Raw genomic sequence first — 14,513 nt, 5'->3', positions numbered from 1 at the left:
AGCATTATGTAAACCGCCCTGAAAAGGGATTAGAGGGATGCAGTGCAGGGCTATGGCCAAGACTTTTTGCAGTAAATGCCCCGGTTTGCGAATCTAACCCAACGCTGAATTCAGGCGTCTGTTTCGAAAAGAAAAACGTGCCTGTCGCTCCCTGAGTTTTAAAAGGTTTGTTCGCGACACTTTCCCCTAACACCATATTATGGGTTTAAAATACTATAAAAGAGGGAAGAATATATATATACTGTGTGTGTGTGTATATATATATATATATATATATATATATATATATATATATAAAACACACACACACACACATATATATTTTGCCAGACAAAAATGGGACTGTGGGAATGACCAAGAAAAAAATAAAACAATATATTAAGTCCACAATACTTTTATCTAATGCAAGTAAAACAATCGTTAAATATCTTTTACGTCTGAAATAATACAATATTTTGTAGTGTATTATCCCATGCCCGTGGCCTGACCAGGATAAGGGGTTAGATGATCAATCAATCAATCAATTAAGCATCTATCTATCTATCTATCTATTTATCTGTCTGTCTGTCTGTCAGTCATTCCATCTACCCTTCTTATACCTATGTATCCTGGTCAAGGCATGATTTTTAAAATAATATGCATTGAAAATATCGCATGCATTTCCTCGAAAATCGATAGTGTATTTTATGGAAATAATATCCAATGTGTGTAGGCAATATCCAATCTTATTCCAATATAACGATAGAATGTATAAAATTGTGCCAACAGTGACATCTTCAGTCCATTTTAATGAACTGCATCATGTATGCCAATGGCAATAGTTCGAGCTGCTCGCGCTCGGTGATGCCGGTGCGTTAGGAAGGCCTGCGTTATAGCAACACGTTCGCGTTACACATTCCAGTCCTAAAATGCTGTTAAAATGCATATAAACCCCACCAAACATTAAATGATTGATGATCAGGATAGAACGATGGATTCCTGTTTCTAGGTATTCAAGGTACTATCCTGAGTTAATGATAAGGAATTAAGCATGTAACGTTTATAACATGCTGTTATAACTGTTCGGCTGCTAATGGAAATTGAAACCATGCATTTCGTACATTTCCTTCGGGATTGATAACGTATCTATCTATCCATCCATTTGTCTATCTATCTATCTATCTATCTATCTATCTATCTATCTATCTATCTATCTATCTATCACACTGCGGGAGTATTAATTCATAACAGGAGTGAAATTGGCTATAAGCAACTTATAGAGGAGTAATGACACATCATAACGGTTCTATTCGTTCATGTAAATGCACTGAAATTATTTCGTTTGCTGTCGGTATCATAGTGCAATTCATGAAAACACTTTGTATCCCTTTACACCTCGACCCCGAATACACTGCTGGATATCGCAGATATGGTTTATAGAAAGAATACGATGCAGATGACTTAATTGCCTAGAGGCTTATTAATGGGTTTCGAGGAAGTTAATTGGTCCGGGGCCAACCGTGTGCACTCAGCAGTGAGGCTTATGATATACATTATTTATGAGGAAAGACTGGACTGCTATGCTGCGTGGACACATTTACATGCAAATGGGAATCTAATGCATTATAAATCATCCACCATCTCTGGCTATATTGGCGCCGCCTTTCAATAGCGGTTTGTCAACTGTGTAGCGTTATGTAGTATCTTACTGCATGTTTTGCATCTTGTTTGTATTGTATGTTTATTTATAATGCATTTCTAAATATTTACTTTCAATAATATGAACAATTGCATTGTTACATTAGCAATTAGCTACTTAACTTACAGAACTTGTACGTATAATGCTAAAGCCGTTTTCCCATCTTGTTTCATTGTAAAAGTTTGACTCCATTCTCTCTCTCTCTCTCTCTCTCTCTCTATCTATCTCTCGCTCTCTCACTCTCTCTCTCTCTCTCTCACACACACAAAGACCTATACTCATGTCTTTGTGGGGACTTTTTTAGTTAGCATTTAGCATTTTTAGTTTTTTGATTGCATTCACAGATTTTTTGTAGAATTGTAAAATGTCCCCACAATGTCATGTAAACTTGGACCACACACACATACACACACACACACACACAACATGCACATAAACACACATGCACCATATTTTAGATTTAAGAAATTGATTTTAGGAATAGCTAGTATTTGCAAACATTGGGTGGGTCTCTGAAACTAAAAACACATGGGCCTGAGTCGTCTTTGTGCTCCGTCTGAAATGTTCTTATGGCACTTTCTGTTATGTGTGTTCTGTTAGGCTCATTTTGTTCTGGTAATACTCAGAATCATGCATGCCAAGAAATTATTCCTGCAGGGGAGGAAAATCATCTCTGTGCAAAAACAAGAGCAAACATCTCAAAGGGAACCGCCTGCAATTCTGATGCTTCATCCCGAGCGTCTCTGAGTCCACTTCTGTTGAATAATGCTTCTCTGTTTTCCGCACTAATCAACATGTACCTGTAGGACCAATTAGGATGACAGGTTTGCTCCTGGGGCACAATGAAGGGCATTGATGTTATTAGATAAATTGCACTTATGAAAGCATTACCTACATTATTTGTGTTTATTTGAATTTTTTATTTAGCTGATACTTTTGTCCAAAGCGGCAAACAAGTGAGGTAGATAATACACGACGACAGTCTTTTCGAGGGGCAGCTGCTCAGATGGGGTGGGAAGCCCCCATGGTGAATTTTGTGCGATTGACGGTTATTGAAAAGGGGCATTTAAAGGGGGCACTTTCAACTGTTTGGATAAGAGGGGCAGATGCTCTGGCACCTGCTCCACCCGCAGTAGCCTACATGACATGCATGACGACCTCAAGGAGGCAGCTAAGCTTAAGCGAAGCTTAGGAGTGTAGCAAGTGCAAGTTAGCACTGGAGGGAGAGGTGTGCAGTGCATTGTGGGACACTGGAAGAACCTATTCAAATCAAAATGAAGGCCAAGTACTTATTTGAGAAGTGTGAAATACATGCGTGGCCCGTGTTGCCGAGGGACCATAACTAGGAGCATCACCATCATTACTGTTATGAGCGTGTTATTAATTGAACTGACACTACAGATTTGCAGTAAATACTAGTGAAAACAGATTATGGATAACAGTTTATCTTGGAAATAGTTCATTATTAAGAAAAAATCAATAACTGTTCAAAAATGTAGTGTTTATTTGTATGTTACACTATTCTTAGTGTAACATGCTATATTCATATCGAGGCAACAGCCCCTATATGAATATAGTAAAATTACATTTATAACAATACTACTATATCAGCTGTATATGGCTCCACCTACTGGAAGTAGTTTTACTTGCATATGCTATATACTATTATATAGTATTACACCTGTTTAAATAATGAATGCTTGGTTGAAATGTTACCTTTCTCTTTCCAACATCTCCAGATGCTTCTCTGCAGGTGTCACTGAGGAGGGACACCATAAAGGGGAAAGTTAGGACAATTCCCAGGGTCCCTGTGTGTGTATGTAGGCATGTATGTATTAAGTTGTGGGGACTAATATAAGGGAATCTATTGGTTGCAAGTAAATCTACTTCCAGTAGGTGGAGCCATATACAGCTAATATTGTTATAAATGTAATTTTACTATATTCATATTGGGGGCTGTGGCCTCCCACCTCTGGAACCAGGGTTCGAGTCTCCGCCATGGCTTTATATGTGTGGAGTTTTGTTCTCCCTGTGTCATTTTGGGGTTTCTTTTGGGTACTCCGGTTTCCCCCCACAGTCCAAAAACATGCTATGGTTAATTGGAGTTACCAAATTGTCCCATAGGTGTCCCTGTGTGAGTGACTGGTTTGTGACTGTGCCCTGCGATGGGTTGGCGCCCCATCCTGGGTTGTTCCCTGCTTTGCACACATACCCTCAGGGATAGGCTCCGGACCCCCCGCAACCTTGAATAGGATAAGCTGTTACAGAAAATGGATGGATGGATGGATGGATGTATTCACATCACCCTGCAATCCAGTTCAGGGAAAATGATTAGAAGATTGATGGATTAAAAAAAAAAATTTGATCACTGTAAAGCAGAGGTAAATCTATGTGTGTAGATGTATATAATCTCAAAGTAGATGTATAGGCCGACTCAAGAAGTATACTTAAGTTGTGACATCAGTGTTGCAAGAAAGATGTAACATTAGTTAACCTATTTTGTTTTTTAATATTAATTGTCTATGCAAGTAATTTATAACTTAGTGCTGTGGATTTTTTCTAAAAAGAAGAGCCAAGTGTACGAGACAGAACGAATGGGAAGTTATCTGGACAATAGTCTCATTGAGGCAAAATGTCAGCCAGGACGGAAGCCATCTGCATTTTGGCATTGAGTGAAGATGACCAGGTCACATGGAAAAGCCCCCAGCAGAGACAGGGTGGTGCACGTTCGTATGGACATGGTGGCAGGGCCTGGGGGGGGGGGGGGGGGGGGGGTTTGTGAGGCGAGGCCTTCCAAAAGTTACAGAGGCACTCTCCCTGTGGGGGATTATATGGACCCAGCTCGAGCCAAGACGAGGAAGCAGAGGTAATGTGGGGGGGGGGGGATTTGTGGCTGAAAGTTTCAGCTGTGCAGCAGAGACCACGAGGATGACGTCCGCTGGCCAGCATGAGAAAGCAAAGCTTCAGCATGAAACTGGAGCTTCTGCACGGACCTTCCTGAAGGATACCCCATCCCAAAGGCTGACGCAAGGGATCGGATGACATCACACCACCCCCCACCACGGCCTCAACGCTTATATCAATTTTCTGTAACCACTTATCCGATTAGAGCCGTAATGATCCGTATCCTATCCGGGCATAAGGGTGACTACGTGTCACTGGCCATGTGTCCACGTCACACGGGGAGAATCATCCTCATACTAGTGAAAATTTGCAGCTTGCTAAGTCCAGTGTAACACAGCGTCCGGCGGGATAAACACAAGACTTCAAAGTTCAGATTAGACGCACATCAATGAGAGCTGAGAAGATGCCAGATCAGGACCAAAATGACAATGTACAAATGTGATTAATATTGAAGCATTGGTTTATATTAGCAGTATGCCATTCAGTAATAAGAGGCATGTGAGATAACCATCTCATGACCATGGCTTTAAATGTTAGCAGTCAAGACATAATTAGTTTACGTAAGATATAGGTAGACTGAAAATACACCAGATTTACTTTCCGAAAATGTCTGCTTATGAATTGAAATAATACATTATTCAGCATATTTGTCCTTGTGGATTACAATGTATGTAATTGTTGTAGTCCCTTTAATCAGTTACTAAGGTGCTCACGTAGATAAACGGTCCACATACAGGTCCTCTCAACTCAGGACTGAGATAGTCCTACTTCCCTGATCAAGACGCAAACATGGGATGCTATATGCAAAACGTCCATTAGAGGGTGCTAGTCTGCTACGACGCGTGTCTCCGCTGCGCAAAACTGGAGCGTAACTTTCTCTCCGAAGGCAATTAAATATGTCGCCAGAACATTTAAGCTAAAATTCCCTACTTTGGTTAAGGTAGTCAGACGTTGGCTCAAAATAAATTTTGCCCAGAGGTACACATCAGTCTGTTAAAAGCAGTGATGCCAGCTTGTTTGTGTGTGTATATATACACTGATTAGTTATAACATTAAAACTATTGCCAGGTTGAAGTTGATGTGTTGGAAGTGGGAAAAATGGACAAGCATAAGGGTGATGCGTGTAGGGAGTGAAGGCTAGCCTATCTGGTCTGATCCCACAGGATAATTACTTTAGCACAGCTTGCTGAAAAAGTTATTACTGGCTATGATCGAAAGGTGTCGGAACCCACAGTGAATCGCAACTTGCTGCGTATGGGGCTGCATAGCCACAGACTGGTCAGAGGGTCCATGCTGACCCCTGTCCTCCACAGGAAGCACCTACAATGGGCATGCAGGTGTCAGATCTGGACCATGGAACAATGGAAGAAGGTGGCCTGTTTTCATCATGTGGATGGCAGGGTGCATGTGCCTCATTTACCTGGGGAAGAGATTGTACTAGGATGCACTGCGGGAAGAAGGTTAGCCAGGCGGTGAGATGCTCTGGGCAATGTTCTGCTGGGAAACCTTGGGTCCAGGCATTCATGTGGATGTTACTTTGACATTTACCACTTACCTGAATATTGCACTGCAAAAAATTGTTCAGGAACAGTTTGAGGAACATGACAAAGAGTTCAAGGTGTCAACTTGGCCTCCAGGTTCCCCAGATCTCAATCCGATTGAGCATTAGTGGGATGTGCTGGACAAACAAGTCCGATCCATGGAGGTCCCACCTTACAACTTACAGGATCTGCTGCTAACGTCTTGGTGTCAGATACCGCAGGACACACCTTCAGAGGTCTTGTGGAGTCCATGCTTGGTGGGTCAGAGCTGTTCTGGTGGGCAGCAGGGGGACCTGCACAATATTAGGAAGGTGGTTTCAATGATTTGCATACACTCCAAAGCCTTTGGTGAAAATGGACCATGATACATTTCATTCATAGGTTATCACCGGACCCCATCTTCAGTCTCCATATGCGTGTGAAAAGACAATAAAACAAATCTCAAGATAGCACAAGACTTTCATAAAACCAGAGAATTACATAAACGTTGGGCTTGGCTTGTAAAACATGTTACTAGTAGCCATAATATAGAGTCATCATGCCCCTTTACGCCTCTATCTGGTTAATGCATGTAGAATATAGAAAATGGAGCAGAGTGGAGTGTGGTGTCGCAGGGCACTGATTTACAACCGAAAGTTTTGTTGAGAAATGGGTCTTTTGAGGGGCTGCGGGTCCTTATGCGTAGGACCCTCAAGGCAGGGTCCTTAACCTGAGCTGCCCCTCAGTCCTGCTGAGTAAATGTGTAAAAAAAAAACAGTTGTTTGGGGACAAAATGCGGAACCACGTACACAGCTGCTGTCATTCCAGTTTCAGCTCCACTCGTGTGATTATATGACCAGGAATCATATGGTGCACGTGCCGTGCTGTGATACCCTTCGGTCAAAAGATCCTACGGAAATGTGTCAGCTCCTCAGAAAACTGCATGCAGCATGAAAGGCGACTGAGAGCGAGGACACGGGGCGGCCGACCTCAACAAACAGGACACACTGCCGGAATCAGGAGTTTTCAGACCAGTGATCTCTGAGTACTGGCGCTGATGGTGACCCAGTGAGCCTACCCCACTGTTAGATCTGGGGCCGAACCTGCCGCATGCGCTCCTCCACGCCCTCATTACTGGCCCGGTGGGGATAGGAGAGCTGACACCAGGAGCTGATGCAGAACAAATACCGTGGCCATCATTAACGCTCAAGTGCTCACCAGCAGATTTTGTAATGCAAGTTACCATGATAATAAAAGCATTCTAATTCACGACAATGGGTTCTCCATCTTCCACTAATGGTTCAAATAAGTGTTCCTTGCCAGGTACACCCCCCCATACCCCCCCATAGGGACACAAAACCAGAAGCTACTTAAAGTCAGGTCAGGTTGGAGCATGCACAGGTACAGTTTGCTGCCGCACCCTCCGGAAAGGAAACAACTCGGATCCCGGTCCCTCCGGAAATGGCCATCTATCTGTCACATCCAGGTGTGACACTGGCGTCCCCTTGGCCTGGTCCGGCTGCTTGGGTCCTCAGCAATCACAGAGCCGTAAGCCGTAACTGATGCAGGTAATGTGCCTTATTCAGAACTCCCTGAGCAACCGCTAGTTTGACACTAAGTGAAACCAGTGGTACCCAATGGATTCTCCTAGGAGACACAGTACCAAAGGATTCTAGTTGTAGGATTAGCGTCCACATCTCGCAGCCATATGTCAAAACAGGGAGCACCAGGACTCTAAAGACTTAGTCCTCTTACATAGATATCAGGAGAGTCACACGCCCTTTTCGAACAACCTCATGACCCCTCTCTCATAAATGGCAAATTTAAATGATCAGATAAAAATATCATGAGCTAACAATCCACCTTTAGCCAAAATAGTGATCAGCCATACAGCTCATCCAGTACAGGATAATGGTCCCAATATGAAAACACAGGTCTAAGCTAGATGTTGAGATCAAGCTGTATACAATGTCATGACTTGAGTGGATGCTTCTCTGGAAACTGAGCTGACGTAGCTCTGAGAATGAAGCACAAAGCGAGAGAGCTCAACAGAAACTTGGCAATGGCCTTTACTGGATGAACTGGGGGGAACACAAAAGCAAGGACCCAGTAGCCTAGCTCAGATATAAAAAGTGGATATAAACAACTTTCCAGTTTTGAGATATTAATTGTAATTAAATGTTCCCATGTGTTATTGCATGTAAGTGAAATCTGATTTTTCTTTTTACAGGAACCCACTAAACTCTCTACTCTTAAACCTTTCCCAGAAGTCCATGTGTCATTGTGTTTGTTTTCCCCCATTGGCTGTTCTTGTGCTTGTTTTCCCCCATTGGCTGTTCATGTGCTTGTTTTCCCCCATTGGCTGTTCCCAGAAAAAGTACAGAAAGAGAGCAAGTTTACTGGTGCTGTTTATCGTAAGGGGAAATAATTTGGCCTGCCGCACATGTAACAGTGATTACATGAGGGTCACCTCACATTTAAACAGGGTCACATATAACCCAACTAATTATGCACACTATTAAGCATGTCATTGTAAGTGACAGTGTAATTAATGGTTTTGGGAACTTGTGTTTTTTCTCTGTGATCCTTGTTAAAAACTATTGCTTTTCTGTTAAAGTATTAAGGAAAATATTCTATGGCATATGGAAAAACATTTTGTCAACTCATTTCCAGGACCCTGCGCTTAGACGACTTGGAACGGACCTCATGGCATATTCCCCTGCTGAAAACAGCCTCTCGACAGCCAGAACGCAGGGTGACGCTTGTTACGGCGTAATACAGGCCGGAAAAAGGTGATGGTCCATTTACAGCTCCAAGACAAAGGGGTTTATTGAAACGAAACAGATAACACAAACCAAAAGGGCCTGGGACAGGCAAGGGGACAGGCCCTCAACACACTGTAATACAAACCTAATAACACTGGAGAACAGAGCAGGACAGGCACTTATATACACATAGAAAACTGGGGCAAACAAGGAACAGGTGTAAGACATAATCAATTAACCAATCAATAGGGTCACAAGAACAACGAGAAACAGGTGTGAGCAGTAACACTAAATAAACAGAGAACTAGGAACACTAAACATACACTAGGACTTACACTAGGAAACTTAACTTGAAAGAAAAATGCACACAGGGAAAACCTAAAACCAAGGGAACCAAAATAGAACATAACAAACATGGGGGAAACAGGAACCCGAATAAATACTAACAAAGAGACAAAGGGGGGGGGTAAGGGGAAACACAGTAGAGGCTTAGGGGGCAAGGGACAGGATGGCCAACTGGGCCAAATGGGGAGGGAAGGAGCGTAGGGAACTGGGTCTGGATGGCTGGCATGACTGGGAGACAGAACCGGTTGGGCCTTGTACTGGAGCTCTGCCTGCATCATAGACAGCGCAGGTGCTTAGGGCCTTGGGTGGAGGCAGGAACCCGGAATGTGGGACTCAAGGCCCGGTCCAGGGGGTCCCACTCTTAAGTGCTCTGGAGAGGCATCTTCTAGATCCTCTAAACTTCTTGGCTTGGACGGGCACTGACCCTGACAGATGCTCACCATTAAGGTAAACGTGGTACATGGGTGCAGGTTCTCTGATTATGTCACATATATAACCAGGCATGGACTGGCCATTGGGAACTTTGGGAATTTTCCTGGTGGGCCAGTTTTGTGAGGGTGGGCCTTTGTTCACCAACATTGGCAAAATGTACCAAGGACTACTCCCCCCCCCCCTGGGCGGCGGCTGCTTGATAGCAAATTCCTGTGCTGCTTTATGTTGCCAGTCCGCCCCTGCATATCGTTAACTGGCTTACCCCCCCTGGTCTTATTTAGAACAGCATCACCAGTTCACATAAAGGAACAAATCTATGAAAAAGTAGTTTGGCAAAAAATACTATACTTTTTTTGTCTAGTTCTGTTCTTTCACAAAATTTGACAAAGAGTAACATGCTTGGAGTAAAATTAGATCAGTCCATCCATCCATCCATCCATAGCTAATATCTGCTTATGCAATGAACTGATGTAAAGCATAAGGTAGAGGACGACGCCAGACAGCCACAGGGCAGAAAATTAGCTGTTCCTGTTCCACCAATTTTAGGTTGACCTGGACACCCATGTGGTCCCAACAAAAAAACACAGGTTTAGGGTGGGAGTGGATGTGTCACGGTATAGCAGTGTTCATGACATCAAGGCCTATGCGGTAAATAATGCAGTTATAGTGCATGTTTAGCAATGTGCTAAAATTCTATAATACCTGATGGCTTAATATGCTAACTACTAGATTATTTAACTTTAACTCAATGTTAATGTTGAATTCACTCTTCTGTTTGAAATTTTCCCAAACATTCACAAGATACATACAAATACTGTATACAGGCACTCCTCTACTTACGAATGAGATACGTTCCAAATGGCCGTTCGTAACTTGAAATGTTCGTAAGTCGTTATTCAACATCATTTTAAGAGTATACGCAAGTACTAAGAGCTAGGATGCTGGGAGTCCGCACGCTACGCTGCTGCGCGGCGGGAGTAGCGGCCAGAAGTCGTACTAGGCGGAATTGGCGCGCAGAAAAAAAAAAAGGATGTTGCGGACAGGAAATGGGAGCCCAATGAACACAATTTGGATTTACAGTCTTCTTCGTTCGTATGTCTGACAGTTCGTAAGTTGAAAGTTCGTAAATAGAGCAGTGTCTGTATAGGAATTCTCTGATTGTCACATATCTTTTCCTGTTCTCCTTGGGATCAGAGCACAGGGTCAACCATATATCCATGGGTCTTTGTAGAAGGACCCAGCAATGATATGGCTCTTCTAGCTACGGGATTCAAACTGTTGACCTTTCCGAACACAGAACCACCACTGGCACCAGCCCATTTAGAAAGTCACTGTCGCAATATGAAACTCAACACAGGATGGAAAAGAAAACCAGTATGGGGGAATTATGGGGGAACACCTTACAGCTTCAAGAAACTGAGTAAATATGCAAATGAGCATATTAGCACCTCTTACCATACTGCTGATTGGACAGATTGTGGTGACATCATCTTAAGGAATACTTAAAAGCTTCTAATGGTGACACAGTGTGCAGTATGTCAGACACAACTAGGTACTGAAAAAAACCCGAGAGATTTCTTTATCTCGAGAAAGCAGATGGTTTTCGTCTTCATAAATCAGTCTCAAGTGCTACTATCTGATGGCCAACACTGAGCCAAAACAGTTTGAAGAAGATGGTGGAGGTAAATGGGAACATCGGTAGTGGTTTTTGATAGTATATAATGGGACAGATGTCAACTAAAATGTAACTTTGAGATTACATAGTGGAATCATAAATACAAAACTACATCTACAGATATGACAAAAATAAGACTCTGATGCATATAGTTCATTATAAAACATAAGTCTATATAAAGGCTTTAATGTGTGTGTGTGTGTGTATGTGTGTTGTCAGGAATGGATTTTGTTAAAATTGTTATCTTTCACTTATTCAGATATTCCACTGTTCCGATCATTTATGGCACCCTTCTTCTGAAACTCATCTCATGCATGGTAAAAGAAAATATACATCTTAATTCTGTCATTTCATTCCCTGCATATGGGAAATCTAATGTTGATGGTTGTGATGCGAACCATGGACCCTTGACCTTCATGAGAACAACCAGCCCAGCGTTCATTGGCAAAATAGTCTCTCCGTTGATTACATAGCAGTTACACTAGTCTAGGCAGGTCATTCCTGGTGCTCAAATTCATGGTAAAAGTTTCTAAACACCACAACTGTTACAACAGAACTTAGTAACTAAACAATAAAAGACAGTAATTATTTTTCTAAGGAAAACCATAACATTTTTTGGGTTTATTTCAAAATAAAACATTAAGTGAGTATCAAAGGGATGCAGATGAAAGTAATTTGTGGGGTGGCTTCACAGATGAACTGTCGCAATGTCTTGGTGGATTAGGATGACCAAAAAAAATCTGCATGATCTATTCTACTGCAATTGATTTTTATACAAATGTCATTAAACTTTGACATAAACCACATTAACATGGGAGCAGGATCAACAAAAACAAAAAGGAATGAAAAAAATTAAGTAGTATAGTTTCAACCATGTTCATAGTTGAGCATGGAGTAGAATTTTGTTATTGACATGCTATACTGTTCAATTAGATGCAATTGACAATCGTCTGAAAATCCAGACCAATCATTCATAATGATAAAAGAAATAAGCTACAAGACAACAATTATTGAACTTGGCAAAAGCATAACTCATTAGATCATTCATAGGTAGATTCAGCAAAATGTAAAAGGCAACCAAGCAGTTTCCTATGACCTGCCACAGGAAGTTGTAAGTCTGCGCTATCGAGGCTGCTTCAGCCATAGGCCTTTCCATATGCTAATGGGTAAACACTAGCACATTTCCTCCAAACTCAGATCCAAGACCTTTTGATATGCGATCAGTAGAAACACAAAGCGATGAAAGTCCAAATGTTGTGAATAAACTACCTGGAAATCATCTTTCTTGGCCCTTAACTAGCCCCATATGTCGTAATGGCAAGCACACGTGGCTTTGATAAGGGTTTAGCAGCAGTTCAGGGTTGCTCAACGTTTTCTGAGCAGCGTAACTGTGTTACACAGCAAATAGATTTCTATCGTGAGTTTCTTCAGTTACCAAAATCATAAGGATCATGCAAAATTGTCAAATCTGGATCAAACATTACCTTAATTTATTTGCAACAATATTTACTTGATCCTGATTACATGGTTCATGTATTCCCTTAACGCCACAAGTCAAAGTATCATTTAAATAAGCCAGTTCTATAATTTTCCTCATTTGTTCTTTGTCCTTTTAGAACTATTGGTTGTTTGAAGAAACTGATGACGCCAGGCAGATGCTAATTAGCAAGAGGCTTGACTCTTTAACAAAAACACGAAAACAAATAAGCCAAGTCACAGTTTAGCTTGATGTTGACCTGCATCCCAAGCCTCTGCCATTTGCCTATTTTTGTTTAGTGTGAGCCAAGCCGCTCATGATTGTTTATGGTCGAACGATGTGCTTGCTCTGTGATTAAAGTCCTCCGTCCCAAGTGTAAGCTGCAGTTTCCCTCTCATTACAGCAGCAAATTTCTGCATTTCTTTTTTTTTTCTTTCAACAGCAGTTTTTCGGCATGTCTTTTACACAACTGGCACCGGTGCGGTCGAAAGTGAGTGTTCACTGCCGTGGGAACAGCCACGGGGAAAGCCTGACATAGCAAAGGCTTCGCTGTGCCTCAGCTGGTTTACGATGTCCTGCCCACTCTCAAGTCTTGCCCTACTGGGACGGAGCCCGTCCTCGTACACTGTGGTCAGAAGGCTTTTGCTCGTGGGCAAATTTTTTGGTCTACTGACAGGAACCAGTTGCCTTTGGCCTGGCAAGGCATGACTTGTAAGAATGTATTCAATGATCCCGTCTCCCACACAAACTGTCCTGCACATTGTTCCAGTGCTCTACGAGGAATATGGACGTCGTAGTTGGCGTGGTGGGGGGGGGACATGATATGGGGGACACCAATGAAAGGCCACTCTGTGTTGCAATTCCAGGCTCCCACACTGGCATTTTTCTTTCACCCTCAGCAGTAAAGGCTCATTGAAACTTGGCAAAGATTTAATAGTAAGCAAATAAACTCTTGGATCATCTGGACTGTTCCTAGGCCCTCATTTAATGACAGTCTGTCAGTGCTGTAAAGCTTGACCAGTCTCCATCGAGGCTCCTGGAATGGTTCTCCAGTCAATAGACAATTGGGTAACATTACATGTCTCTCCTTGTGTCAGAGAACCTTGCAAAATATGTTTGTATGAACTACTCTAATACAGTATCCTGTGCCTAAAATATCACACCACACGCATATTTTTAGAATCCCTTAAAGTCACGATATATCAGATCAAATCACTGTTTAAGGTTGTTTTTTGCAGAAAAAGTTCAGGAACACTTTGTGTTGTCAATCAGCAGTCCCCGTAATCGTGACAGGCTCTAAAACCGTTGATACATGGGTTCCTCTGTGCCCCATCACTGTCAGCGGTGCTGTCAAGCTCCAGGAGTGCAGCACCAGAGCACTAAACAGAAGGGATTCTGGGAAAAGAATGACTTTTCTCTGTCCCCCAGGTCACTGTCTCTCGCGCCCCAGTTTTATATGTCTGACAGGAACGTTTAGGCCCGGCGCCGAAGTGATTTGCACATGAAATGAACACCCCATTGCTTGTGACGGTGAAGCCGAAGACGAGCCCCCCCCCCACCCCGTATCCCAAGGCTGTACTTTTTTTGGGCCGCAGAAGTCGGAACAAGCAGAAGAGTGTAGCTGTTACACGAAAGCTGGATAAGCATGTTGCTCTATTCTGCTGAGTTTTCTAGCTCTCGTTCATGGCAAAGCTTCTTGACTTGTTCTCAACTCGGT

The sequence above is a fragment of the Paramormyrops kingsleyae genome, chromosome 9 (assembly GCF_048594095.1).
Source record: "Paramormyrops kingsleyae isolate MSU_618 chromosome 9, PKINGS_0.4, whole genome shotgun sequence".
NCBI lineage: Eukaryota > Metazoa > Chordata > Actinopteri > Osteoglossiformes > Mormyridae > Paramormyrops > Paramormyrops kingsleyae.
The sequence above is the reverse complement of the archived record's forward strand: the minus strand, read 5'-3'. Positions refer to the sequence as shown.